Source organism: Microcebus murinus, chromosome 16 (genome assembly GCF_040939455.1).
Source record: "Microcebus murinus isolate Inina chromosome 16, M.murinus_Inina_mat1.0, whole genome shotgun sequence".
In the NCBI taxonomy this organism is placed as follows: domain Eukaryota; kingdom Metazoa; phylum Chordata; class Mammalia; order Primates; family Cheirogaleidae; genus Microcebus; species Microcebus murinus.
The window spans coordinates 52,112,545-52,139,185 of NC_134119.1; the positions used below are offsets into that span (position 1 = coordinate 52,112,545).

At 55.6% G+C, this 26,641-nt stretch overlaps 1 protein-coding gene and 1 long non-coding RNA gene across 3 annotated transcripts in view; both read right to left on the bottom strand.

Annotated features, from left to right (window-relative positions):
* SORCS2 (sortilin related VPS10 domain containing receptor 2) overlaps nt 1-26,641 on the bottom strand; it is a 516,842-nt gene that overhangs the window by 131,831 nt on the left and 358,370 nt on the right. The gene's annotated exons all lie outside the window — the stretch shown is intronic.
* Nucleotides 11,483-12,288, bottom strand: LOC142861167 (uncharacterized). The gene is made up of 2 exons (XR_012912552.1): nt 11,827-12,288; nt 11,483-11,711 (listed from the first exon to the last, which is right to left on the bottom strand). It is a non-coding gene; the product is annotated as an uncharacterized LOC142861167 (long non-coding RNA).

Genomic DNA, 26,641 nt, shown 5'->3' on the forward strand with positions numbered 1-26,641 from the left:
TTCTCAGACCCCCGGGTTTCCTGCGAGACCTCATCGTCTGAATGTGGCTGCGTGCAGTCCCTTCACTGCAGACTGCTCAGCCTTCTCACCGAGGGCAGTTCCAGGGCCCCTCCTGGGCCCCAGGTCCTGCAGCTGTAAACGTGAAAGACGCTGGCCCGGCGCGGGCACGGGGCAGGTGCTCAGCAGACGTGAGCGGAAGCCCGGCGCCGGGACGGGGCAGGTGCTCAGCAGACGTGAGCGGAAGCCCGGCGCAGGCACGGGGCAGGTGCTCAGCAGGCGTGAGCGGAAGCCCGGCGCGGGCACGGGGCAGGTGCTCAGCAGGCGTGAGCGGAAGCCCAGCGCCGGGACGGGGCAGGTGCTCAGCAGACGTGAGCGGAAGCCCGGCGCGGGCACGGGGCAGGTGCTCAGCAGGCGTGAGCGGAAGCCCGGCGCGGGCACGGGGCAGGTGCTCAGCAGACGTGAGCGGAAGCCCGGCGCGGGCACGGGGCAGGTGCTCAGCAGGCGTGAGCGGAAGCCCGGCGCGGGCACGGGGCAGGTGCTCAGCAGACGTGAGCGGAAGCACGGCGCGGGCACGGGGCAGGTGCTCAGCAGGCGTGAGCGGAAGCCCGGCGCGGGCATGGGGAGGCCTCCACCCCTCCCGGTCGGGAGGTGCTGAAGCAATCACGTCTCTCAACTGATTTCCCAAAGAGCGTGCATCCCTCCCAGAACATCCTTTCCAAATTACATTACAAGACATTAACAAGCTTGTCTGAGGGGGCCGGAAATGGGTTTCATCACAAAGGGAGAGAAAATTTGGAAGAATAGTTTCTTCTAGCCCAATTTAACTCCTAATTGGGTACCTTTTTGAGCCTGCTAATTAAACTGCATTTTCTCTGAGTCAAAGAACCGAGTCTTGGCACCCAAAGGGCGCTTTGCAGACGGAATCAGACACGCAGGTCTAGCAAGTCCCTATAAAAAGCAGCATGAGTCAAAGGCACAGTGTCTGCACTGCCACCAGAAAGTGACATTCTCCTCGCAGAGGGGCTGCTAACCGCTCTGTCTGCCGAGCCGGCCGAGCCGGCCATTAGGAGTACCACTGCAATCCTCAAATTCTCTCCCCTGCGTTTGAACATCCTGTATTGTATATGTCTATGCAAGGCTCACAAATCTACTCTAAAATGTACTGTTTGTGTTTAACCCAGTGTGGAGCTGTTTGATGCCTCCCAATAGCAGCAGACGTCAGAACAAAAGACACAACAACGGCTGCCACGTCCTGTCTGCTGGGGCCAACGCTGCCCAGCGCCAATTAAAGCCTTACTGAGTGGCTGCGGATTCTGCAGCAGCAACGCAGGGAAAACAGGAAAGGGCGCCGTTGGGCGTGCTCATGTCCCCGCAGGCCAGGGGGACGTGGACGTCAGACCGAGAAGCCCACGGAGGGCAGAGCCTGCCAGGCGTGTCCCCTGTGGGACACTCAGGCATTGCACACCAGCAAGTGCCAGAGAGACGTCGCCCGCGGCTTCAGTGCTGGAGTCAACAGAACCCCGCCCCACCCACACGGGACAACCGAGTCACAGAGGCACAGCTTCAGGATGGGGCTGGTGGCCAGAAAGACCAAGGCAGGATTAACGTTTTGGGGCTTTCAGCTACACCCCCCAAATTCTGGGGAGGGGAGAGGGCTGGATTGAGCTAATTACCAACGGCTGATGATGTCAGTGACCGTGTCCGCGTAATGAGGCCTCCATGAAACCCTGAACCCTGGGTCTGGAGAGCTGCTGGGCCGGGGAACCCGTGGAGGCGTTTCGAGGGTGGCTGGTGCACCTGGAGAGGGCGTGCCAGCCCTGCCCCTCCCCGTGTCTTGCCCCATGTGTCTCCTCCATATGGCCATCCCTGAGATGTATCCTTTATAACAAATCAGTCATAGTAAGTAAACTGCCTTCCAAGTTCTGTGTAGCAAATTCTTGAACAAGAGGAGGATGTCGTGGGGACCCTAAATACATACCCAATCAGTCAGGAGCAGCAGTGACACCGGGGTCTGAGCCGGCATCTGCAGTGGGACAGTCGAGCAGGACTGAGCCCTTCTAGCTTGTGGGACCCGACGCCAACTCCGGGTAGACAGTGCCAGAATGGAGCTGATGCGGGGTGGATTGGGGAAACAGGGTGGGCAAAGACATTCTAGTGTCACAAGTACTGTAAATAAAGACAGTTCATGTGCCACCTCCTTTAATGCTCAGAACAGCTTGGCATAGTTGCCACTGCTATTAATATGCTAATTTTGAGATGAGGAAACTGAGGCACACAGGTGCTGTGGCCCTTTCCTCCTGACAAGTAGCTAATAAGGGATGTGAACCCAGATGTTGCACTTCTAGGCACCCACTGTAGACACTCAGAACTCGGCCATCCCCTCTCCCCACCCATGTGTGGCCAGTGTTGAAGAGGAAGCCCTTTGACAGCCCAAATTGGGGCTTCCTAAATTAGGGATGGAGGAAGAAAAGCAGGGAGAGTAACACGCCCACGGTCTGGGACCCAGGATGCAGCCCCAGGCAGGCCTGTTTGCAGTGGACGCATCCCATAGATCTCTGAACTCAGGCCCACCCCAGAGCAGGCAGGGCGGGGCCGCGGGGAGAAGGCCCACAGGGCTGCGAGTGGCTGCCACTGGCTGGTGCTGTGGCTACGGGGGAAGGAAGACCTCTGCCCACTCGGTCATTTCTGCAGATGCGTTCCCATTGACCTCCCACTCCAGCCGTGTGCAGAGCCAGTGGCAGGTGATGAACTGCTATGGCAGCAATGACAGCAGACCCCCCCACAGCGACGTGGGCGCCGAGGGCACGTGTCCTACAGACGGGGTCCCGAGCTCCAGCCAGGGTGCTTCCCTGGGGCCGCAGTTCTCATGACCCACCGTCTCTCTGCAACTCTGATCTATTTCCCTAGACATCGGGGGCACTTTGAGGGCAGGAAGTGGGTGTTTTCATTTTGGTATCACCAGATCCTAACCCAGGTCTGGGCAGACAGACGTGCTCAACAGATGCTGGATGAGTTACCTACCCAAAAGCAGCCTCCACGTGGGGCCTGCCAAGATGGATTTCAATACGCGCCATGTGGTCCCCATGCCCACGGTAAGAGCACTGTGGCCTGTGAGTTACGATCTCCGAGGGGAGGCTTGGAGAGGGGAGGCTCCTGAGAGGGGCAGCTGCAGTTGACGAGTCTAACCATAATGACAATATTACTTAAAATCAGGCAATTTCTGTACAATAAGTCACAACTGCCCAGCCGCAATGCTCCTGTGCTCACTGGCAAGTGGCATCCCTGCCTGTAACTGCCGACATCTGCTCCTGCTTTCCATTGTCCCCCGGGCCACCCTGCCACACAGGCACCGCCAACATTTGGCCAAGTTTCAGCCAGGCTCTGTGCAGCAGCAGTGTCACCTGGAACGGAGCAGTCGCTGAGGCTTGGCCAGGTGTGACAATGGTAGAGCCACCACTTGGAGGGTGAGAAGGTGGTGACAGGGAAGGAGGACCTTGGAAGGGGACCAGGACACCTAGGTCTTTTATGGCCCCACCAGGACAAAGAGTCCATGTGCTGTGACTTCAACAGGTGTTTCTGCCCTTTGGTTCCAGGCACCTGTGGCAGACTAGCTTCCATCGATGGCTGCAGCAATACCTGCGCACAGCTGCCCTTCCTCAGCGTGAGCTGGCTGCTCCCCCCAAACAGTGGAGTCCTGGGGATGGATGTTCACCGACATTCCCTCTTAGAACGCTGCCACCAGGTCACATGCAGAGGCCACACATAGGTGCACAGGTGCTCCAGGTGAGCTCCAGCTGAGTCCCAGCCACCTGTCAGCAACAACTGCCAGCCACAGGAATGAGCACCCTGGAGTGACCAGCTCAGTCACTCCTGATGACAGCAGCCCCACCAACATCGGGTGCTACCGCATGTGAGGCCCCAAGCAAGGGCCTTCCAGCGGGGCCCAACAGCCCACGGACTCCGGCGGTTGAGACATAACGAATCGGTGTTCAAAGCCGGCAGGGTGCTCTGCCACATGGCAGCAGCCACCCACGCAGCCCGCCCTGGCATTTACCTTCAGGCGGGGAAATCAGTAGCAGTAACGTTGTACCTACTATGAGCCAGGCATTCTGTTTGGTGGTTTATGTCATTCATTCATTTAATCATTCATTCAATAAATTTCACAGTATTATGGGATAGAGATTACATTTTAGAACGGATAGACTAGGTTTTGCTGCAAATTCACCCTGAAGTCCCAGCAACCTACCACTGCCATGGCTCCATCTCACTCAGACTATTTGTCCAGAGTGGGCTGGCGAGAGCCCTGCTCCACAAGCCGTGCTGGGATCCAGGGAACAGCGGCTCTGCTGTCCGGAGCCCTGGGCCTTGTTGGCCGCTGCGAGGAGGGAGAGACTCGAGATTTGCATGTGGGCTTCTCACGGTCCCAGCCTGGAAGCCTCTCATCACTTCCTCGCCCAAGTCACGGGTCAGAGAGAGCCACATGGCCATGCCAGCTATGAGGGCCTGGGGCTACAGTTGTCCACGCAGCCGGAAAGAAAGGAGAGCTGGATGCTGGCGAGAGCTAGGAACATCTTCGACTGGTTATTTTCCCGTTTTACAAATGAGGACATCAGGCTTGGAGCCTAAGCCCATCGCTGCGGTCACAGGGCGAGCAAGCGAACTGCAGGACTGGCCTGCTTGGCTCTGAACACACCAGGGCATCCTGACGCAGCCTGCGCATGTTTCAAAAAGGTAAGGGTAATCAGCATAGCAGCTGTGGATGGAAGTTGGTAGCCGGTGGCGGCCACAGGAATAACGAGGAGGAAAGGCCGCTGTAAACAGCAGAGCCCTGAATGACATGAAAGAGGCTGTGCTGGGGGTCTGAGCCAGGAGCGTGTCTTTGTCAGCTCTGAGGAAGGGCGGTCGGGCTGCACGCAGCGCTTAAAAGAAAGCCTCGCCATGCTCCAGCTGCCCCGCCACGTTAAAGGGGGATTTTTTCTCATCGGCAGCCTGCTGGGATTTTCTGCTGGTCGGCTGACGTGGCCGCACAATCCTTTGAGGAGGTCCCGAATGTCCCTGCAGGCTGGCACGCAAGCGCAGCGCGTGTGATCCCAGATAAACACGGGCACAGCAGGGCGAAGGGCGGCCGTGCTGCGGGGAACCGTGCCTCCTGCCGGTCCCGCGACTGGCCAGTGGGCGGGGCAGAGCCTGGCCAGGCCCCATCGTGCATGCGAGCTTCGGAAAGCCCCGTGGGGTCCCGCGGGGGCGCGGAAGGGTCAGGATTTCCTTCAAAGCCAACGCTCAGCCCTCCATCCTCTTTAAATCCCCACGGGCTGAAATTCCACAGCGCTGCCGGCAAGAGCCTGAGAGGTGCCGGGGCCAGACGTGCTGGTGGCCGGCCAGCGCGGGCGAGCCAGGGCGCGTCAGTCTTCCAGCCGGCCGGGAGCCCGAGTTTCCCGCTCGGTGCGTCAGGTTGCTCGCAGCCTCCCCAGGTGGGCGGGCACTCCTCCCGCAGGCCCCTCCGCAGGGCCCAGCCACCCTGGACGGCCGGATGGGCGGGCCCGCCGTGGAGGGAGGCAGGCTGGCTCTGCCCCAGTCACGCCCTGTCCTGGGACTCTGGCTGGACAGCTCGCAGGGCCTCGTTCAAAGGAGAGAGGAGGGAGGAAGCGGGTTTGGAAGGTGCAGGCAGAGTGGGCTGCTTCGTCCTGCGAGGCTGTCGGTGTCCCCAGCCGAGAGCAGCGTGCGGCACGACACTGCGTGGGGCGTGCTCTAGGGCAGGGCCGCGCCTCGCCTGCTCATTCAGATCCGCCGCCAACCTGCAAGGAAGGCGGGTTCCCCGCTCTAAAGACAGGACGCTCATTCTTCTATAAACATGGTGGCTACTGGTTTCCTTTCCTTTTGTCCCCCTCCTTTTGTACTTTTAAAGACAGGGTCTCACTCTGTTGCCCAGGCTGGAGGACGGTGGCAATCATGGCTCACTGCAGCCTCCAACTCCTGGGCTCAAACAATCCTCCTGCCTCAGCCTCCTGAGCAGCTGGGACTACAGGTGTGAGCTACCACACCTGTTAATTTTTAAATTTTTTTGTAGAGACAGGGTCTCAGTATGTTACCCAGGCTGGCCTCAAACTCCCAGGCTCAAGTGATCCTCCCACCTCAGCCTCCCAAAGCACTGGCATTACAGGTGTGAGCCGCTGCGCCCAACCCTCTATTGGTTTTCTATTGCTTCCATAACAAATAACCACAAACTCAGTGGCTTAACACAAGACAAATTTATCCTCTTCCAATTGCAGAGGTCAAAAGTCTGACACGGGACTCACCAGGCTAAAATCCAGGTGTCAGCAGGGCTGGTTCTTTTCGAAGGCTCTGGGGGAGAATCCTCTTCTCGAGTTCTCCAGCTCCCAGAGGCCGTCGAGTTCCCCGTGCCTCTTATTTTGTGGTCCTTTCCTCGCCCTCGAAGCCAGCAGCACTGATGTCCCTGATCTTCCTCCAGAGTCACACCTCCCTTTACCTGGAGCCCAGAAAGTTCTCTGCTTTTAAGAAGCCATGTGATTCGATTGGGCCCCCAGGATAACCCAGGGCCACCCTCTGCCAGGTCAGGGGACACACGCACAGTTTCCGGGGATTAGGCCTGGACTTCTTGTGAGGGCATTGTTCTGCCCCCACGGGTAGCATCTGCAAAATGGGCTCCCACAGTATGGCATAGTTATGAAACCAAATGCCAAACAGCTGCTGCTGATTCGTAGGTTGACTGACCACTTCTAAATTGCTGGATATGAAAGCCGCAGAGCACATAGTTCATGTGGGCTGACTTCTCTTTGTAGACGGTAAATGTGAGGCTTAGAACCCAACTCACATCAAGTGGACGCACTTCTGCAAACATCGGGGTGAGCCTGCTGTGCAGGGCGCGTTCCTGAGCCAGCACACAGTAGGTGCTCAGAGAGCTTTAGGAATCTTAGGAAGAAACGTGGGTCCCAAGAGGCAGGGAAGGCACCATGGGGAGACCCAGCCCCATTTCCTATAGTCCTGTGACCTTGCCACTCTCTCTTCCTGGGCCTCTATCCCCATCCACAGTGGTTTTTGAGGCTTGAATGTGAGAAAGCGCGTGGAAGTGCATCGTGACACCCCGTGTCCCAGCCCCGCTCTGCACGGGGGAGTGCGCTCAGGCCAGAGCTCCTTCCTGTCCTGGGGGGTTTCTGTGCATGCGTCCCCAGGAGAGGACCTCATGACGCGCAGCTCACTCCCAGTCTTCACAAGCCCTTTCCTTCTTAAAGTTAGCAAATAAAAAAGAGAACCCAATTGGCAAGATGAAAGCACACTATGAATATGCATGACTCATTCGGTAATCAAACACCCCGAATCCTTTCCAGAAGAAGGGATCGGAGCATAATTTTCCACCACATATTTAAATTCAAATTAGTCATTATTTAATGTTGGGAAAAATTGCTGGAGAAGGTCATGTTTTTGGTTTGATGTTTTTCCTCCGTAGGCGAGGCTGGCCCAGGCAGCACACGCCTGCTTCTCTACTCTTCTCACGTTCCGAGAGCGGCCCCTGGATGCTGCGGTAAACGGCCATTCCCACTGCCAGATCTCTCCCGTGCGTGCCTCCCCAGCCTTTCCTTTCAGTCTCCCTGCTCCGCGGCGGGCGCCAGTCAGACGGGCCCAGGCTCATGCACAGACCCACCAATCTCCATATTTGTGCTGCTCTAGATCTCAGACAGATCCAGACGTCTGGGTCCAAAGTCAGCTCCTCCATTTCCCAGCTATGTGATAGACACATTACTGAACCTCTCTGAGCCTCAGTTTCCTCCTCCGTAGAATGGGGCTAATCATAGTTCCTACTGCATGTGTCATAATGAGTGTTACTATATGCAAGGAGCTTAGGGTGATGCTTCACCAAGGGCACACCCACAAGCGTCAGTTATTATTTCATAGCACCTCACTAATACAACCAGCCCCAAATGCTGTGTGCTCTGGGCCCTAAGCCGCTCTCCAACCTGACCTCTGCTCTCCACCCTCATGCCAGCGCCATGGCATTGCAGAGGTCTCCCGACTGGCCTCTCAGGTAGAATTTGCCGGCTCCTACCAGGAAAAGCCCAAATTCCTGGCACTGCATTCAAGAGCCTCGCAATCTAGTCCTGCCCTGCCGGGCCACTGCGTCCCATGCCCTGTGCGCTAGTGTCACTGAGAGGCCCACCGTCTCCCAACAGGCTGCACTCTCCCAGTCCTCTGTGCCTTTGCGCGCGCTGTTCATCGTGCCCATCATGCTTCATCACTTTTCTCCAAATTGCCAATAACCCCCAGAGAATGAACTTGATTTCCATGTTCTCTGTGAAGTGTCCCCACCCAGGCTCAATTAGTAGCCACCTGCTCTGTGCTTGGAAACATAACAGAACAACAACAAAAAAAGCCCCCAAAAGCAAAATATACCGAAACAGTCTTGTCCCCACTACGGGGCAAGCATTCACTGCACGGAATGGATGGATGAATGCCAGTCTTCTCTACCAGCCCCTTTCTCCTCCAGCACGGGGACTCCAAACAGTTTTCTCCTGAAGGCATGTCCAACTCCAGTTTTTCAAGGACACACAATTCCTGTGCAAGGACGTATACCCACTTGCCACCGTCCATCTGTGGGCGAGGCAAACCCACACGAGTCCCCTAAAACTCGGTCAGAATTGACCCTAGGCGCCCTGAAAGCTGGCTCCTCGGGCCTCCTAAATGTGCAGGGCCGAGGCAGACGCCAGGCCTGCGCCCAGCCACCCAGGGCGGGTGCGGGGTCTCTACTCGCCAGGGCCGCCTGCCCAGAGGCCAGGCTGAAGCTCAGCCTCCCTCTCGCAAAGTGCAGCGGCGGCAGCCCACGCGCCACCCCTGCAGAGGGCAACAGCGCTTCGCCTGAGACGCTTCGCAGCCGCCGCCGGCTCCAACGTGACCTGAGAGATGGGACCTCGGTGCGGCTTGGCGCTCAGAGAAGAGAAAGGACTTTGTTGGCCACAGAAGACATGCTCGCTGACTAGCCATTTTCCTACTCAGAGGGACACAGCTGGGGCAGCATTTCTCACTTTAATGCCCGCTGAGCTCGGCTCTCCAGGGGCCCAGGGACTGGAGGACCAAGGACACAGTGGGCTATCAAGCAGACAAAAACCTCTGTCCCCAGGGGCTCTGACAAATCCTGTGGGGCCACTTTTTACAGTTAAAGGAATTGGTTCTAAAGGCCCGATAAAGTGCATTCTGTTGTCATGGAAAAGCAATCCGTCTTTTTGCTGTTGTTGCCACTAAGATGACAAATTGATTGTTTAAAAAAAAATTCTCTGAGAGGGGTCGGCTTAAGAACAGGGTGCTCTGGTAGGGGGAGCTGCCACGCAGAGCGCCTGGCTACCCCCCCCCCCAGCACCGGCCAGCCTGCTAGGAGGGCCCTCCGGGGAGGCCTGGGCTGCCGTCCTGCGGCCCGAGCAGGGAGGAGGCGGCCGCAGGACAGACACTCCCTGACAGGCCAGTTCGTGTTTTCGCAGCAGCCGTGCCCCCACCCTGTCTCCTGGGAGGCGAAGACCCTGCTGAGAGTGCCCGTGGCTGGGGGCGCCGTGTAGAGGCAACTCCGGGCAGCACGGGTCCCTCCGGAAACCCCAGGGCCTGTCTGCTGCCGGCCCCTGGGTGCACCTTGTGCCTAGTCAGTGCACCCCCAGGAGCAAAGCACCTGCTCCGAGCCGGCTGATCTCGGATCCCGGCGGCAGCCCCCCGCAGATGTGAACTCCCGAGAGTGGGGCTGTGGTCTGGTCTGTCTCACTGCACCTCATGCAAACGTGTGGGGTCGCTGAGTGAACCAACCTCGCCACGGAGCCACCACGGTCCCCGACTGTCGGAAGAGGAGACTCAGGCTCAGCCAAGGTCTCAGAGCTGCTGAGCAGAGTGGCAGCAAGGCTGTGGCTCAGGGCAGGATCCAGCTGGCCACATAATACCTAAAACCTCAACTCTCTTGCACTCCTGATCCAGACTGGCACCAAGACCTAAAACCTCACGTCGGACAGCTGAAGGGCATTCAAGACAGGACTCACTGCAGTGATGTCTTCCTAGTGGGCGTCCAGCCTCTGCCTAAACACCTCTTACAACAGGAGGCTCACTACCTGCCAGGGAAGTCCTACCGTAGCTGTGGAACAACTGAAGGGGCTGTTCTTGATTTTCAGCTGAAGTTGGCTTCTTTGTCACTCCGCTGCCCATGCCCTCAGCGCTACCATCCAAAACAGCACGTACCATGCAGGAAAGAGCACAGGTCCTGGAGCCAGCGGGCCGGGGTTCGAGTCCTGCCTCTGCATCTGTTGGCTTAATGAGGTTAGGCGAGACACTTAAGACCCTGATCCTCAGTCACCTCCTCCTGGAGTCGGGACGACGGTGGGCCCTGCCCACGGCAGTCCTGAGGGTGGACGCCTTTCTGGGGCGTGCGGAGCCGGGCCTAGGCAGGCACCAGCTGTTAGCCCTCAGCGCAGCAGGCCTCGCTCGTCCCCTCCAGGAAGGCCTCCAGACTCTCGGAAGAGCAACGCACATCCGCGGTGCCTGCCTGTCTCCGCTTGTGCTGCCATCGTAAAGAGCCCGTGGCTTCAACCCCAGACATCTATTTTCTCACAATTCTCAAGGCCATCAGGGTGCAGCTCCCGGGAGGCCCCCCCGGCTTGCAGACGGCCGCCGTCTCCCTGTGTCCTCACGGCAGAGAGGAAATGAGCTCCCTGATGTCCCTTCTTACAAGGACACCGATCCTGGCGGATGGGCCTCCACCCTTACAGCCTCACCAACCTTAGTCACCTCCTTAAAGGCCCTGTCTCCACATGCAGTCATCTGAGGGCTTAGGGCTTCGACGTATGCGTTTTTGGGCACACACAGTTCAACCCATAGCAATACTCTGAAGAACTGAAGGCAGGCGCCCAAATCCATGTCCACCTGTGCTCATAGCAGCATTACTCAAAAAAGTAAAAAGGTGGAAACAACCACAACATCCAACTGATGAATAGATAAATGTGGTCTGTCCATAGCATGGAATGTGATTCGGCCACAGAGGGGAGTGAGGAACCGGCACGTGCCGTGACGTGAGTGAACCCCGAAAATGCTATGTGGAGTGAAGGAAGCCAGACACAAAAGCCAGCATTACGTAATTCCGCTCGTCTGTCGCGCGCACGCTGGCCAAATCCACGGAGACGGAACGCAGACCTGTGGTTGCCAGGGGCTTGGCAATTACTTCAAGGCCGGGGGTGCTCTCCCGGGGAGAGGAAAATGCTCTGGAACTAAACAAAGCTGATGGTGACACAATGTGGCGAGTGCGCTGAATACCACTGAATCCCACCTTTACAAGCGATTACTTTTATGCTACGTGAGTCTTTCCTCCGTAAGAAAAGAACCCGGCACATAGAGAAGGACCCTGACACGGGTCCAGCCCTCTCTGCCCAGCGGGGAGAAGCACGTACTAATCACGACGTCAGGGGAGACGCGGGGAGGAAATCCAAGGGAGATTCGGGCCTTGCTCCTTGCACGCACATTTTACTTCTAGAAAAGTCAGAGACTGCCCGGCTTATCTTCAGTGACCAGCTTGTTCACTCAGGTGTGTTTCTGTGGTCTTAAATGTTCTTTGAAAACACACTTTTTAGCCTTGGGGTGATCTTCCCTCACACGGACGCAGCCCGCTTAGCTCCGCCCGCATGGTCTGCACTGGTGCTGCTGGGACCAGGACCGGGACCGGGACCGCCCTCTGCGGCCTGTGCAGGACACACACCACGGTGTCACCCTTTCTGTGACCTGCGAGCGAGTGGTGTGCGCTGCCAGCCTCCCCCGTGGGGAACGGTGCGGGACGGGGTGCGGGGCCCTTCCCACCTCCCTGCATGGCTGGGGAGCAGGTCTCCGCCCCGAGCCGGGCGGTGCGAGGCGATTTCCGCGATTCCTCCCGGTGACAGTCAACTGGCTAGCATACATGGAGCACTTGCGACGTTTGAGCCTTGCTCTAAGGGTGACAACTTACTCCCCACCACAGCGCTGAGCGGCAGGAGCCAGCATCACCCTCATTGGACAGACGAGGAAACTGAGCAGGGAGAGGGGGAGTGGCAGAGCCGTGGCTCGCGAGGTCGCAGAGTGGGGAGTGGCAGAGCCGCGGCTCCCGAGGTCGCAGAGTGGGGAGTGGCAGAGCCGCGGCTCCCGAGGTCGCAGAGTGGGGAGTGGCAGAGCCGCGGCTCGTGAGGTGGCAGAGTGGGAAGTGGCAGAGCCGTGGCTCGCGAGGTCACAGAGTGGGGAGTGGCAGAGCCGCGGCTCGCGAGGTCGCAGAGTGGGGAGTGGCAGAGCCGCGGCTCGTGAGGTGGCAGAGTGGGGAGTGGCAGAGCCTTGGCTCGCGAGGTCACAGAGTGGGGAGTGGCAGAGCCGCGGCTCGCGAGGTCACAGAGTGGGGAGTGGCAGAGCCTTGGCTCGCGAGGTCGCAGGGTGGGGAGTGGCAGAGCCGCGGCTCGTGAGGTCGCAGAGTGGGGAGTGGCAGAGCCGCAGCTCGCGAGGTCGCAGAGTGGGGAGTGGCAGAGCCGCAGCTCGCGAGGTCGCAGGGTGGGGAGTGGCAGAGCCGCGGCTCGCCGAGGCGCTGGCTGCAGGGCTGTGGTCCCCGAGTCAAGCCTCCCTCACCCCAGGAATCTGCCAGCCTGCAGAGGGGAACAGCAGCAGAAGTCCACAGAAAATGAGCCAAGTATTGCACTTCGAACAACACTTAACCCAAATCTGCCGGAGAAGCATCTCGGCCGATACCGAGCCAGGCCCTGAGCCCCAGCCACACCGCGGCCACCGTTCGGAGCCGGGGCGTGAGGCTCTGCGCAGAGGGAGGCCGCGGGGCGGCTCAAAGTCCGCAGGGCCGGCAGAACTGTGTGAAGCAGGAGAGACGCTGGTCTCACCTCTCTCCGGGGAAGGAGCAGGGCACTGAGAATGCGACACTCTTGGGTTTCAGCCCCGGTTGGCCATTCACATTAGGGTGGCTGTCTCTGAGTCTCAGTCTGTGTATTGAGGAATGGGACCAAGAAGACGGCCTGCCAAGACCGGTCCACATGAGACCTACCCTAACGGAAGAATTTGACTGTACGGAGAAGGAATCAATCAGGCAAAATAAATGGACTGTCCGAGGGGCCTGAGGTTCCCTCCGTGATGCCACATGCTGAGCAGACAGAGCAGCCCCTCCGGACGTCTGACAGGGAAGGGGCGGCTCAAAATCCCACATTCGGGCAAGCTGTCATCCAGCTGCAACAGAGCCGAGAAAACCCAAATGCTAGGATGCAAGGCCACGTCCCCACCCCGTCCCCCATAGCAGGGCTTGGAGACGCCCTTCAGCCCCCTGCGCGGCGAATCCAACCAGGACTCGGGAGCTCGACACAGCGGCATGAAACTGCTGCGGGCCGGGAAGCCGCTGGCGGATGAAGCCCCCTTCACAGCCGCAGCAAACGTGGTGAGGAAACAGCGAAAACGGCGCAGCGAGTTCACGAACACAAAAGAAATGTGAGGAAGACTGACCACGACTGTAATCTGTGATTCATATCCACAACCCCCAGCAGAGGCAGAAGAGATGAATTCCTCTCCTGATTTTCCTGTGACCATTTGCAGTTTCAGCCGCGCGGGACCCCCAGGGTGTTCCGGGACGGAGGAGTGGCGTGCGGCGCGGGAGGAAGGCCGCCCTCGCCCTCCACAGCCCCAGCGGCAGCTGGCGGCAGTTTTCCCGGCTGGGCGCGTTCCGGGCGCCCCCTCCCTCACGCCGGCCGGCCATTCCAGTGGAGTCGGATGGTTTGGAGGAAGTGGGCAGGAATGGGGACCACGCCAGGGCGGACAGTTCACCGGGTTCCTTCTTCCCGAGAGAGCCCGAGTCCCGCACGACCAGCCGCCGGGAGACGCAGGCGCCTGCCCAGCCCGTGTCCTCACTTCCGCCACACAAAACAGCCCAAGGAGGAAATCACAGCTCCAGTTTTACGTGGTTGTCCCAGACCCTTCCCTCTCCCGCTCTCCCTCCTGTCCCGCCAACGGGGCCATCTCTGAGGCCCTGCGCGTACCAGAGAGCGCGATGCCCTTCTCCCCTCTCAGCAGGGGAGACGCAGTCACGCCAGGAATCGCAACAAAACACGCTCAACACGCCACGCCGCCCCCTTTGTGTTTGGCAATGTGCTTGCTCTGTTTTGACATTCCCCAGAGCCTAGCAGCGGAGTCTATAAACAGAGCCCACGTAATTAGGCTAATGACATCGATATTCTCAGTTCAACTGAGTAATGGGAGCATTTATTTCACTTTGGAAATCTCCCACTCAGTCTGATGAGGGCTGCAGAATTACGACACGACGCTCCTGCAGCTCTGCCTGCAAACCTGCTCGCCTCAGATCTTGCTCCCACCAGCTGAGCCCTGCTTAGGGTCAGGCCCTGTGTCGGGGAGGAGGCAGCGGCGCCGTCTCACCTGCACCTGCCTATCTACCATGGCGGCAGCCTGGTAGAGGGACTGACTTGTCACCCAGAAATGCCTTTGTCCCTGTTTCTGTAATGGCATGGCCTCAGGGGAGTCCTTGCCCTCGTCAGCCTTCCTCCCACTAAGTGGAGGGGTCCCACTGGAGAGTGTCTCAGTTCCTTTCTGGGCCTAAATGTATTAAGGATCTGTGCCTTCAGCCCCCCATGGCGTGGAAGCACATTTTTCTCAAATTTCTCTTTCGATGTCTAAAGCACGGCTGGCACTGGATACAGACCCAGCTATAGAATCAGGAAAGGGGCCTCCGGGATTCCCGACGCTCCATCTTTCCTCCCTGCCCAGACTCAGAGGCCACTGGGATGCCCATGCTCTTGGACTCTTTTCTCCTTATCCATGACTATTATTTGTTACTATTAATAATAACAGTTTATTGAACCAGCATTTAGGGAACACCTGCCATGTGACAGACGCTACGTTTGGAGCCAACATACGGACTATGAGCGAACACGAAGGTGCTGCCGTCATACGAAGGCACATCCACACACGCTATCTCAGTGAGCCAAAGTCTAGCTGCTGGGAGCAGGTCTTATTAATCCAATTTTACAGATGAAGAAATCCAGACAACAGGGGTAAAGGTTGTGTATAAGACACGGCACATTAGGGGCAGCATTTGAGTCTTGCTGACCCCAGACCGAGGCTCTCTGTGCTGTACCGGAGCTGGGAATGAAACCAAACCACTTGGAGCTTCATGGGGTGTGGAGAGCCTGGGTTGTAGCCCCACTTTGCTACTATGAGGTTGTGTGACTTGAGTAAAATAAGTTCCTTGTTTCGGCCCCGGAGTTTTCTTCTAGAGGGTGGAGAGGGGGCTGGAATACGCGACCCTTAAGGCCGCATCCCAAGCAAACCACCTGTGATGCCTGCCCCTCTCGCAGGCCGAGTACTCTCTAACGCGCTCCCAGATCACAAGGAAAGGGAGCCTTGGGTGCGCGGGATTACTCCAAGCCCTGGAATTCCCTGGGGTGGGGTGAGAGAGGCAGGTGTGGCAGAACCTTTCTGCAACCCAAGGTCTTCCCACAGCGGCGGCTGTCTCAGGCTTACTTGAGCAGGGAGTTTTTCTGGACAATTTTCTGGAGTTGGGTTTAAGCCAGTTTGCCAAAGTCCTCAGGAATACAGAGCAAATTGTCTTAGCTTCAACAAATGTGTACTGAGCACCTACTATGTGCCAGGTCCTGGGAAGCCACAGTCCCAGGTTTAAGGGATGAGCCCGGGGTGGGTAGGGACCTGTCCCAGGGAGAGGCAATCAGCAGGGAGGGCAGTGATGCGTGACTGCTATGGGCAGCTGGGCCAATCAGACTGCCTCTAGGGTAAGACTGCTGCTGCTGTTGCTATGGGAACTGGCTGGCTTGGGCAGGAGGAAGCCTCTGTAAGAGTCTGGATTGGACACTCCTGCTGGATGTGGCACAGCCATAAAGGGAGAAGTTGCAAGACATCCATTATGCCGCAGGGGTCACCCGGTCTCGATATTCCGTGCTCCCTTCATCATTAACAACCTTGTAATTGACAATGTAAAATTATTTAGATGTCCAACTACCTGGTGAAGGGCAAGTAATTGTGACATAATCATGATTTATTTAATCATTTAACATCAAGGACTCTGGGAGGCAGTGCAGTGGTGAGATCATGGCCTTTGTCATAAGATACTCAATGATTCAAAACCATCTCTGCCTCTTATTGTGTTGTGTGACCTTGGGCAATGTACTCACTCTCTCTGAGCTTCAGTTTCAACATCTGTAAAATTGGGAATAATAACACCTTCATTTCAAAGTTCTTTTGCATATTGGAATGAACATCTGTAAATAGCATGCTATCATGATCAGAACATAGTATGTCTCCAATAAATTGTAGGTAACCACAAAATGGCTAAATCATCATTATCTAAGTCATACACTATTTTGAAGCCATTAAAATGATGCTTACAAAGCATTCCTAATAATGCAGGGAGATATTTATATGCTAAAAATTCAGAGTACAAAGATGTCTGAACTCTATAATAAAGATTCATAGAAAAAGGAAATATATTGAAACATTAAGAGATCAACCCGAGGTGGCAGATTTGCAAGTGAGTATTACTATTTTTCAGGATATGAATTGCTATAATGAGTAAGCATTACTGTAGATACAGGGTCCAGGACCCAGACTACACAGGTTTCTGGCAGCAGGAATCCACACTGGGCATAGGGGGGCCAGGCTGGAGCTCCCATGGATACCACCCAAGTGGCCAGGGTGGCTTAACCAGGTCAGCACCATGGACAGCACCTGGGGGGGGGGCGGGGCACAAAGGCCCTGGTCTGCATAAGGGCTCCTGCCCTAGATAGAGTTTGCTGGGCCTCAAGTGACCAGGCCCAGCTATGGCTAGGTGGGCCCTATACCCACAGCAGGGGGAAGGTCCTCCACCCCAGATAATATACCAGCCAGGTGGATGACAGATGACTTGTTTTTGCTTTAGGACAGGGTGGGCTGTTGTCTGGGATCAAAAGGGCATTGACGTTTTTCTTTTAACATTTTGTTTTAAAAATAACAGTAACATATGCAATAAGATGAATAGAAGCAGGCCAATTTCCTTGCATCTTCCGCAAGTGAGGTACTGTTATTATTGCTGTTATCTTAGGATTTTGCCCATGTAAGAAGAAAAAATGGATCTAGTTGTTGATTTGCTTTTCATTAAGAGTGAGGCTGAGCCTCTTTTCATATGTTGATTAGAATTTGCATTTCTCTGTACATTTTTATGTTCTTTTCCCTTTTTCATTAAAAAACTTATTATAGCTTTTTTTAAAAAATTAAGGACATATGGAGGTCTTTGTATCAGTCAGATCAGGGTTCAATTCTTAGGTCCACCTTCTCTAGCTTTCTAATCCTGAGCAAATCACTTTTTTTTTCCTTCTTGAGACAGGGTCTCCTTCTGTCACCCCAGCTGGAGTGCAGTGGTACAGTCACAGCTCACCGCAGCCTCGAACTCCTAAGCAACCCTCCCGCCTCAGCCTCCCGGGTGGCTGGGACTGCAGGCACATGCCTGACTTGGGCAAATCAATTTTCCTCTCTGACCCTCAGTTTCCTCATCTGTGAAATGTGATATCATATGTTCTTTGTAAGATCGTTGTAAGGATTTTAGAAAATACACATAAAACAAAGAATATACAACCCAGGACATAGCTATTATACGATGGGGGTGGCCTCCCAAGTAAGCTTTTGTCAGAATCTTAATCCTCCATTGCTCTGCACCTCCTTAAACTCAGAGGAACATTTTGACAAGTCTCTACCTTTTACCTGCAGGAAATTCTCCCTACTCCAGGGCTCAGGATTCTTGCCACACCTGGCTCCCCGCCCCAGATGCTGTCCAACTCTTCCCACGTCTCCCTGGACAGCCCCTGCCTGCAATAGCCCCTGGACAGGTAGATGTCAAAGCCCATCAGTGCCTCCCTGACACTTTCGATGGGAAGAATTTTAAAAAACCAAGAAATATTTTGTAAAAATGTGGGTAACTATGCAGAGCAATTTCTATCTGCTAATTAAAGCATTGCATTATCTATTAGTATAGAAAACAAGTTAAACCTGAATGCCATGAATTGGAAGAGTTTTGCATTAAGCCTGGGTTTGGGCTACACATAAGGTGATTGGTTTAGACAAATATCCACTTACAATTTATATACCCTCACAAATTTACACACATCTAATTGCTGACCCAAGCACGTCCCTACCTCCCTACCTCTGCTCACTTGCCTCTCTCTGCCTGTATTCATTCCACTCCTGCATGAACAGATCCTACCCAGCTCTTAACTATGAGCACAGCTGCCTCCTCTTCCAGGCAGCCTTCCTGGCTCTCTCCTGGTAGATTTCTTTCTGTATCTATGGCCTCTTGGCACTTTGTGTCTTCACATTCTAGGAACCCCAGATGTGCATAGGTTTGTCTCCCCCACAGAAGGGGAGCTCCCCGACACAAGACACAGCTCATCGACCTCTGCATATTCAGCGCTGCATACAAGGCCCAGGGAAGAGCAAGTGTTCATCGAAAGTTGAGCATTCAGTTGAGAATATAGAGGCTAAGAGAAGAATCGGACGCCATGTCTTCCTGGCCCTATGGCCTCAGGGATACCTGAAACAGGCCCTCGATGTCAGGTAGGGTCCAAGTGAGCAGGAGCAGCCAGAGGATGGCGGAGCATCAGGAACAGGGTTCGAATCCTGGTTTCTCCATGTCATGGCTATGGGACCTCGGGGAAGACCAGTTCTCTGCATGTCAGTTTGCTCAGCTAAACCATGGAGATAACAACGCACACCTGCAAACGTGGTGGGACTGTGGTGAAATCTCACACACACACACACAATTTGGGTGTGGCTGGGTATGGCCTAGCCAAGTGCATAGAATTTTGTAGGTACTCAGCATACGGTTATTATTATAAGATAAAATAAAAATAATAATAGCACAAGATTAAAATTCTGCACACATCATTATTTATGGATGGAAGGAAACAACCGCAGATAAAGAGAATTCCTACTGAAGAAACGCAGAAGAATGTGGCGCCGCCCGGATCTGGGGCCTGTGGGACGTGCGCTGGGGGGCTGCGAGTTTCCGCTGGGCATGGCTGGGAAAGGGGTGCGTGGACCTGTTCAGGCTCCATAAACATGGAAAGGAAATGAGGATCACGGGCCCGTTCACTCACGCATTCGTCCCAGCCTGGGAGACCCAGAGACACATGGAGTGGAGTCACAGAAAGTCTGTCCTAAAGCTCCCTGACACCCACCCAGCCAGTCTTCAGAAGCAGTGAGAAGTCAACTCAGGGCTGAGGCGGGTTTATATCCAGCAAACAGAAGTGTAAGGTTTAAATAATCGACATTTTGCAGAAAGCATGAAATTGAGTAGGATTCCAGAACTGGGAGAAACTGTAAGATCAAATGCTTCACTTGTTCCACTTTAGAGGTAGGGAAACTGAGGCTCAAGAAGGTTACGTGTCTTCTGAAGGCCATCGAGCCAGGTGGGGCTAAGCCCATCAGGGAACGCTAGCAGCTCTGTCTGCCATTAGACACGCTTCGCATGGGAAGGAAGTAAATGTTCCCTTGAGCATATGACCAAAATTAAGGAAACTCATCGACCGGCTCCGGCTTTGCAGGATGAATTAAGTGAAAGTAACTGTGATGGATACTTTGGTTGTAATTCACAGGGGCAGACACAAGCTGCTGGCAGTTTGCCAGGAAAACTTTCAAGGTGCTTTAGGTCAAGAGCTCTTCACCTGTGTGTCCGCCTGACTTCACCTGTGTCCTCCTGACGTCACCTTTGTGCCCCCTGACTTCACCTGTGTGCCCCCCTGACTTCACCTTTGTGCCCCCGAGTTCACCTGTGTCCTCCTGACTTCACCTTTGTGCCCCCAAGTTCACCTGTGTCCGCCTGACTTCACCTGTGTCCTCCTGACGTCACCTTTGTGCCCCCTGACTTCACCTGTGTCCTCCTGACGTCACCTTTGTGCCCCCAGTTCACCTGTGTCCTCCTGACTTCACCTTTGTGCCCCCTGACTTCACCTGTGTACTTGCCTGACTTCATCTGTGTGCCCCCGAGTTCACCCATGTGCCCCCCTGACTTCACCTGTGTGTTCCCTGACTCCACCCGTGTGCCCCCCTGACTTTACCCGTGTGCCCCTGACTTCACCCGTGTGCCCCTGACTTCACCCGTGTGCCCCTGACTTCAAATGTGTTCCCTGACTCCACCCGTGTGCCCCCCTGACTTTACCCGTGTGCCCCTGACTTCACCCGTGTGCCCCCCTGACTTCACCCGTGTGCCCCCCTGACTTCACCCGTGTGCACCCCTGACTTCACCCGTGTGCCCTCCTGACTTCACCCGTGTGCCCCCTGACTTCACCCGTGTGCCCCCCTGACTTCACCCGTGTGCCCCCTGACTTCACCCGTGTGCCCCTGACTTCAAATGTGTGTTCCCTGACTTCACCTGTGTGCCCACCTGACTTCACCTGTGTGCCCACCTGACTTCACCCGTGTGCCCCCCTGACTTCACCGGTGTGCCCACCTGACTTCACCCGTGTGCCCCCCTGACTTCACCCATCTGCCCCCGACTTCACCTGTGTGCCCCCCTGACTTCACCCGTGTCCCCCCTGACTTCACTGTGTGCCCCCCTGACTTCACCCGTCTGCCCCCGACTTCACCCGTGTGCCCACCTGACTTCACCCGTGTGCCCCCTGACTTCACCCGTGTGCCCCCCTGACTTCACCCGTGTGCCCACCTGACTTCACCCGTGTGCCCACCTGACTTCACCAGTGTGCCCCCTGACTTCACCCGTGTGCCCCCTGACTTCACCCGTGTGCCCCCCTGACTTCACCCGTGTGCCCCCTGACTTCACCCGTGTGCCCCCTGACTTCACCCGTGTGCCCCCCTGACTTCACCCGTGTGCCCCCTGACTTCACCCGTGTGCCCCCCTGACTTCACCCGTGTGCCCCCTGACTTCACCCGTGTGCCCCCTGACTTCACCCGTGTGCCCCCTGACTTCACCGTGTGCCCCCTGATTTCATGTCTCTGTTCACATGTCTGAGTCCATATTGAGTTGCTATAGCAGAATACCCAAGACTGGGTAATTTATAAAGAAAATAGCTTTATTCGGGTCACAGTTTTGCAGCCCATGCAGGGAGGGTCTCATGCTGCCTCAGCTTGTGGTGGAAAATGCAAGCAATGGTTGTGTGTGAAGAGACCAAACACCTACAGGACCAGCCTGCTCTCATGGAAACTTCCAATCCAGAGAGTGAGAACGCACTTCCAAGAGAGGGCACTGACTGTTCATGAGGGACCCATCCCAGGACACAAGCAGGCCCTACCTCCAACCGTGGCACACTGGGAATCAGGTTTCGACCCGAGTCGCGGCAGGGCCAAGCTCCTTCCAAACCATAGCACCCCGGATTTCGTGTGTCCCCCGCCCGGAGCTGATGCGCAGAGCTGTGCCGTGTCTGAGGCGCCCCGTCCTTACTGCCGTCTGTCGTCTGTCCTGCCTGCCTGCTCTGGACAAGCGCCATGGCCTCCCGCCGGGACCCACCTGGAGCTGGCACCCTCGTCCCCCGCCTCCTCGCTGCAGCAGCTGGGTCTCTCTAGAATGGAAACCCAGCTCCTCAGGGCTGTGCCTCGGCCTCTCCTTGCTGAATTCTAGCAAACGCGCAGACAGAGGCCACCTCTGCTCTCGTGGGGTTTCGGCAACTGTGAAGTGTCACAGGAAGACCCACAATGCTAACCTCCCTTGAAACCTCAGATTGTGACAACCCGGCCCCATTCGCAGACGGTAAAAACTGAATAGAGCTGAGTAGCTTCTGCCCCTCGAGGGGCACACACGGTCCCCACGCTGCTGCGAGCCGGCCGGCACCAGCCACTGACGTCCCCGCCGGGCCTGGAGCTGCACTAGCCGCAGCTCCCAGCTATCTACGGCGGCCCCGACCCCGCTCTTGGTGCCCGAGCACCTCCTCGCTGGCAGCCCAGCCCTGCTCTTGGTGCCCGAGCACCTCCTCGCTGGCGGCCCAGCCCTGCTCTTGGTGCCCCGAGCACCTCCTCGCTGGCGGCCCAGCCCTGCTCTTGGTGCCCAAGCACCTCCTCACTGGCGGCCGACCCTGCTCTTGGTGCCCGAGCACCTCCTCGCTGGCGGCCCAGCCCTGCTCTTGGTGCCCGAGCACCTCCTCGCTGGCGGCCCAGCCCTGCTCTTGGTGCCCGAGCACCTCCTCGCTGGCGGCCCAGCCCTGCTCTTGGTGCCCGAGCACCTCCTCGCTGGCGGCCCAGCCCTGGTCTTGGTGCCCGAGCACCTCCTCGCTGGTGACCCGACCCTGCTCTTGGTGCCCAAGCACCTCCTCGCTGGCGGCCGACCCTGCTCTTGGTGCCCGAGCACCTCCTCGCTGGTGACCCGACCCTGCTCTTGGTGCCCCGAGCACCTCCTCGCTGGTGACCCGACCCTGCTCTTGGTCCCCGAGCACCTCCTCGCTGGCGGCCCAGCCCTGCTCTTGGTGCCCGAGCACCTCCTCGCTGGTGACCCGACCCTGCTCTTGGTGCCCGAGCACCTCCTCGCTGGCAGCCGACCCTGGTCTTGGTGCCCGAGCACCTCCTCGCTGGCGGAAGCTCCGTTTCTGCGTCTGCTGCTGCTCACCACCTCCCAATGTCCACGCCTCACCCTCATCCCTCCGGCTCCACTTCTCAAATAAACAGGCCTTTGAACACGGCCTCTTCAGGCCTTTTCCCAGCCAACTCCTATTCATCCCTCAACACCCAGCACAAAGGCTGCCTTTTGTAGTAAGACACGCACAGGTGAATCTGACTGTTCCCAGCCCACAGTGCGTGCTGCCTCTCGGGCACTCGCTGGCCGCAGCTCCCTGACTCACCCTGTCTGCTGCTTTCTTTTGCTAAATCCGAGGAGATGCTGCCAGTCGATGAAATCAGCTCATTTTTACCAAGGCCTTCTGAAACGATTACTGGAAGGATGCTCATATTTTCTGAACAAAAGTGCTCATTAGTAGCTCCCGACTGACTTCTGAGTTTATAAAGTCAACCTCTTCCTCCCAGTGACCCACGGGGCCGGGAAATACGGTCTTTTTCGCTGGAACAGATTTCCAGCTGAGCACGTGGGTTGGGTCAGGAAGGAGAGTGCAGGGGCGCTGCCCTCTCTCTAGCGTGCTGATGGGCCCTGCCTTCCAGGAAGAATGTTCTAGAGCTGGGGCCCTTCTTCTTCCTTCCCAACCTGCCACAGCCCAGCAAAGCCGCCACCCGCCATTCAAGCCTCGTTTGTTCCCTGAAGTGTGACTTCCCCCCAGAAATCCAACAGCCTCAACTCCATCAATTCACAAACCAACAGGGCTTTTCAAAAACCCAATCTCTTAGTTATGAACTCAGATCACTTATTTGTCAAATTACTGAACGGAAACAGAAGCATCAGATGATTACCCTCCTCAGCCCGCCAAAACACTGGGCCGTAAACGTCTCTCCAGCCAGACGTGGGACTTCTGCTTGACACAACTTGGAAAAGAACAACAACGGCGATGTGTGCGGACACACGGGTTAGTCGTCAGCCGTGGATAAATGAAGCCAGAGAAGTGCACTGTCCAGTGTGCTGATGCCCAGCCACACAGGGTCGCTGAGCACTGAGGTGTGGCTGAGGAATTAAAACTTTAATTTAATTTTCATTAACTTAAATGTAATTTAAAAGCTGATATTTGATTCTGTTATGGCAAATCTTAAATACCTTTGGGAGGTCTTGGGTATGGGAATCTATTTTTTCAACAATCAATTTTATGAAATCTAAAGACTGATCAAGTAACTTTCAATAAAAATGTAGTGGCTGAATGGAGGTGCACCATGTGTATAGACTGTACACTAGATGTCAAGTGCTTAGCATGGAACGAACAACGTAAAAGATCGCAATAGTTTATATCAACCATTTGTTGATATGATAATAAACTGGATACATTGGGTTAAATAGAACATGCCGTTAAAACCAACTTCACCTGTTTCTCCTTACTTGTTGAATACGGCTAATAGAAAACTAAGTGCACACGTGGCTGGCATGACATTTCCGTGGAACGGAGCCGGTAGGGAACGAGGAGGGCTGAGGCTGGATGCGAGATCGTGCTCCCGGGCCGTATGTGAGGCGTGAACAGGCTGAGCCGGGTTCTGGGGACGTCTCACCTGCTCTGGCAACGAGGCTCGGCACAGCCCTGTGGAGCCCGGGTCTCCCACCACCAGCCCCAGGGTCTGCACTACGTGACATCCCAACAGGGACCTCCGTCTGTCTTCTGAATACATAGCACTGTCCCCTTCAGTGGAGGTCGAGCCACGGGGCTCTTGGGCACCTGTCACGTGCCCACAGGATGGCCCAGGAGCCAGGAGCCAGCAGCTTCTCCACTGGAGAAGGGGCCGTGCGGAACAAGCTAAGCTAGCAGGCATGAAAGCCTTTGAGATTTTTTCATTTTTTAGATATGGGGTCTTACTCTGTTGCCTGGGCTAAAGTGTAACAGCTGGATCACAGCTCACTACAGCCACAGGCTCCCGGCCTCAAGCAATCCTCCCACTTTGGCCTCCCAAGGAGCAGGGATTACAGGTGTGAGCCACCTTGCCCGGCCATAAACACAGTTTTGACTGGAGGCTTCATTCAAGGCACCCCGGGGAGAGCATAGCACACTGCCATCTTTCAAATGAACACAGTCATCTCCACAGACTCAGCCAGTGACACTGCAAATTCTCTTGCAGATGTGGGCTGATCTAAAAGGCCCTACCCTGGTGATTTTACAGTGATTGTCACTCTGCTTGCCAGTAAGTGAGCACCCTCCCCATCCTCCCCTCCCCTCCATCCTTCCCTCCTTTCCTCCCTCCTTCTTTCCTTCCCCTCTCTCTCCCTCTCTCTGTCTCTCTCTCTCTCCTTTAATGAGACATGGTCCCACCTGCTGCCCTGCCCCGGCATCTTGTATAACACGCGTGTAGCAGGACTGGCAAGCCGTGTCACACCAAGCAAGGCCGGGCTTTAGGAGAGTTGGAAGAGAATTCCATCTTTCCAAGACACGGATACAAACATTTCCTTGTGTAAAAAAAGGAAATGCACTTGGCTGCGTTCTCAGGGAGGGCCTCCCTTTCCTGCGGTCATCTCTGTGATGGGGAAGAGTCGCCAAGGTTACCGCGTGGGGAGAAGAGGCAGGCCCTGCTGCAGTCACCTGGGAGGATGGAGCACTGCAGTCCTGGCGCTGGAGCCTGCCCTGCCCAGCTGACACTCAAGCTTTGGGGGCACTGGCTGAGGACAAGCAAACACACCAATAAGATATTTAATAATTTCCAAAACAGCAAGTGCTTTGAAGAAAATAAAGCATCGTCAAATGGCTTGAGAGGAATGGGGAAGAAGGGGGGACCATTCTGGACAGTGTGCACAGGGCAGACTCCGGAGACGGTGATGTTCAGGGGACGGGAATGGGCCAAGGAGGGTGGCCTGGGTGCCGGGGCAGAGGGTGCACCGGCAGGAACAGGGACAGTGCCAAGGCCAGGGGACACAGAGAGCCAAGGAGCCCGCCTTTGGGCAATTCGCCCTGAGTGCGGGAGCCCCAGAGTCAGGGAGGCAAGGCCCGAGCCGCTGGGCCTGCTGTTTACACACAGCAGCTCAGGGCTGAGCAGCCTGGAGGGGGCTTGGCCTCCTGCCGGCACCTGGCGTCAGTCCTCTGCGTTGCAGGGTGCTCTCCGCATGACCCTCCGTTGCCCTTCTTATTCCTTAAAGCAGGTGTAACAGGAAACTAGCAGAACTCTATTTATGCCTCTATTTTATCCAAAAAATAAAAAGAAATTGGCTTCGCTTTTCCTTAGCAACCAGATCCCCACTGGCGCCCCCAGCTACCTGCACCGCCACACAGTGACCGCTGTCTCGCCACTGTGACTCGTCAGCATTTATGTGCAAAGGGACGTCCCTGGAGTGGCTGATCTTACAAACACAACATCTTTCAATAGAGGACTTTATAACGAGACGGGGCCAGCCATGGAGATCTTATGTACTTGCTTGAAGTTGCACGAATATCTCATAAGAGCTGTTGAACTCAAAGGTGATTTATACATTTTTCTTTTACCAGAAGACACAAATTCCAAATGGGAATTAAAGGTGGCTGTTATCACTTGCATGCTACTCAGCTTATGTTTTCAAAAAGAATCAACACATGCAACTTGCCCCTTCAAGATCAAGAGCTGCTTTAATAATAAGTGAGAAAACTCCCTTCTTTCCAGAGGGATTTAGGCTAGGAAGGGAGAACTTTATGAGTATTTGGAAATATTTTTTAATGTTTGGAAATATTTTTAATGTTCCAAATGTAATGTTTGGAAGTATTTTTAATGTTATAAAATAACATTAAAATAATTTTAAATGTTATAAAATCTCTCAAACAGGGCAGTCCTTGAAATCTTGGAAACAAAAATATCTTAGGTCTTTTAAAATCTTCCAAACAAAGGGATTCAGTATGCTTTTAGACCATCTGTTAAAAATATTTAAAATGTGGCACCTTCCGGCGGGCTTGTCAGGGAACTGATTGACAGCTGATGGAAAGGGAGCAGCGGAGCCTCAGTATAGGGGTTTGCAGCCCTGTCGGATGGCGCTGGAAAGTGACACTCCCGGTTTGGTGGGCGACACCGGCAGTGCCTTGCGTCCACACAGCCACAGATCTGTGTGCAGCACGCACTTCATCTC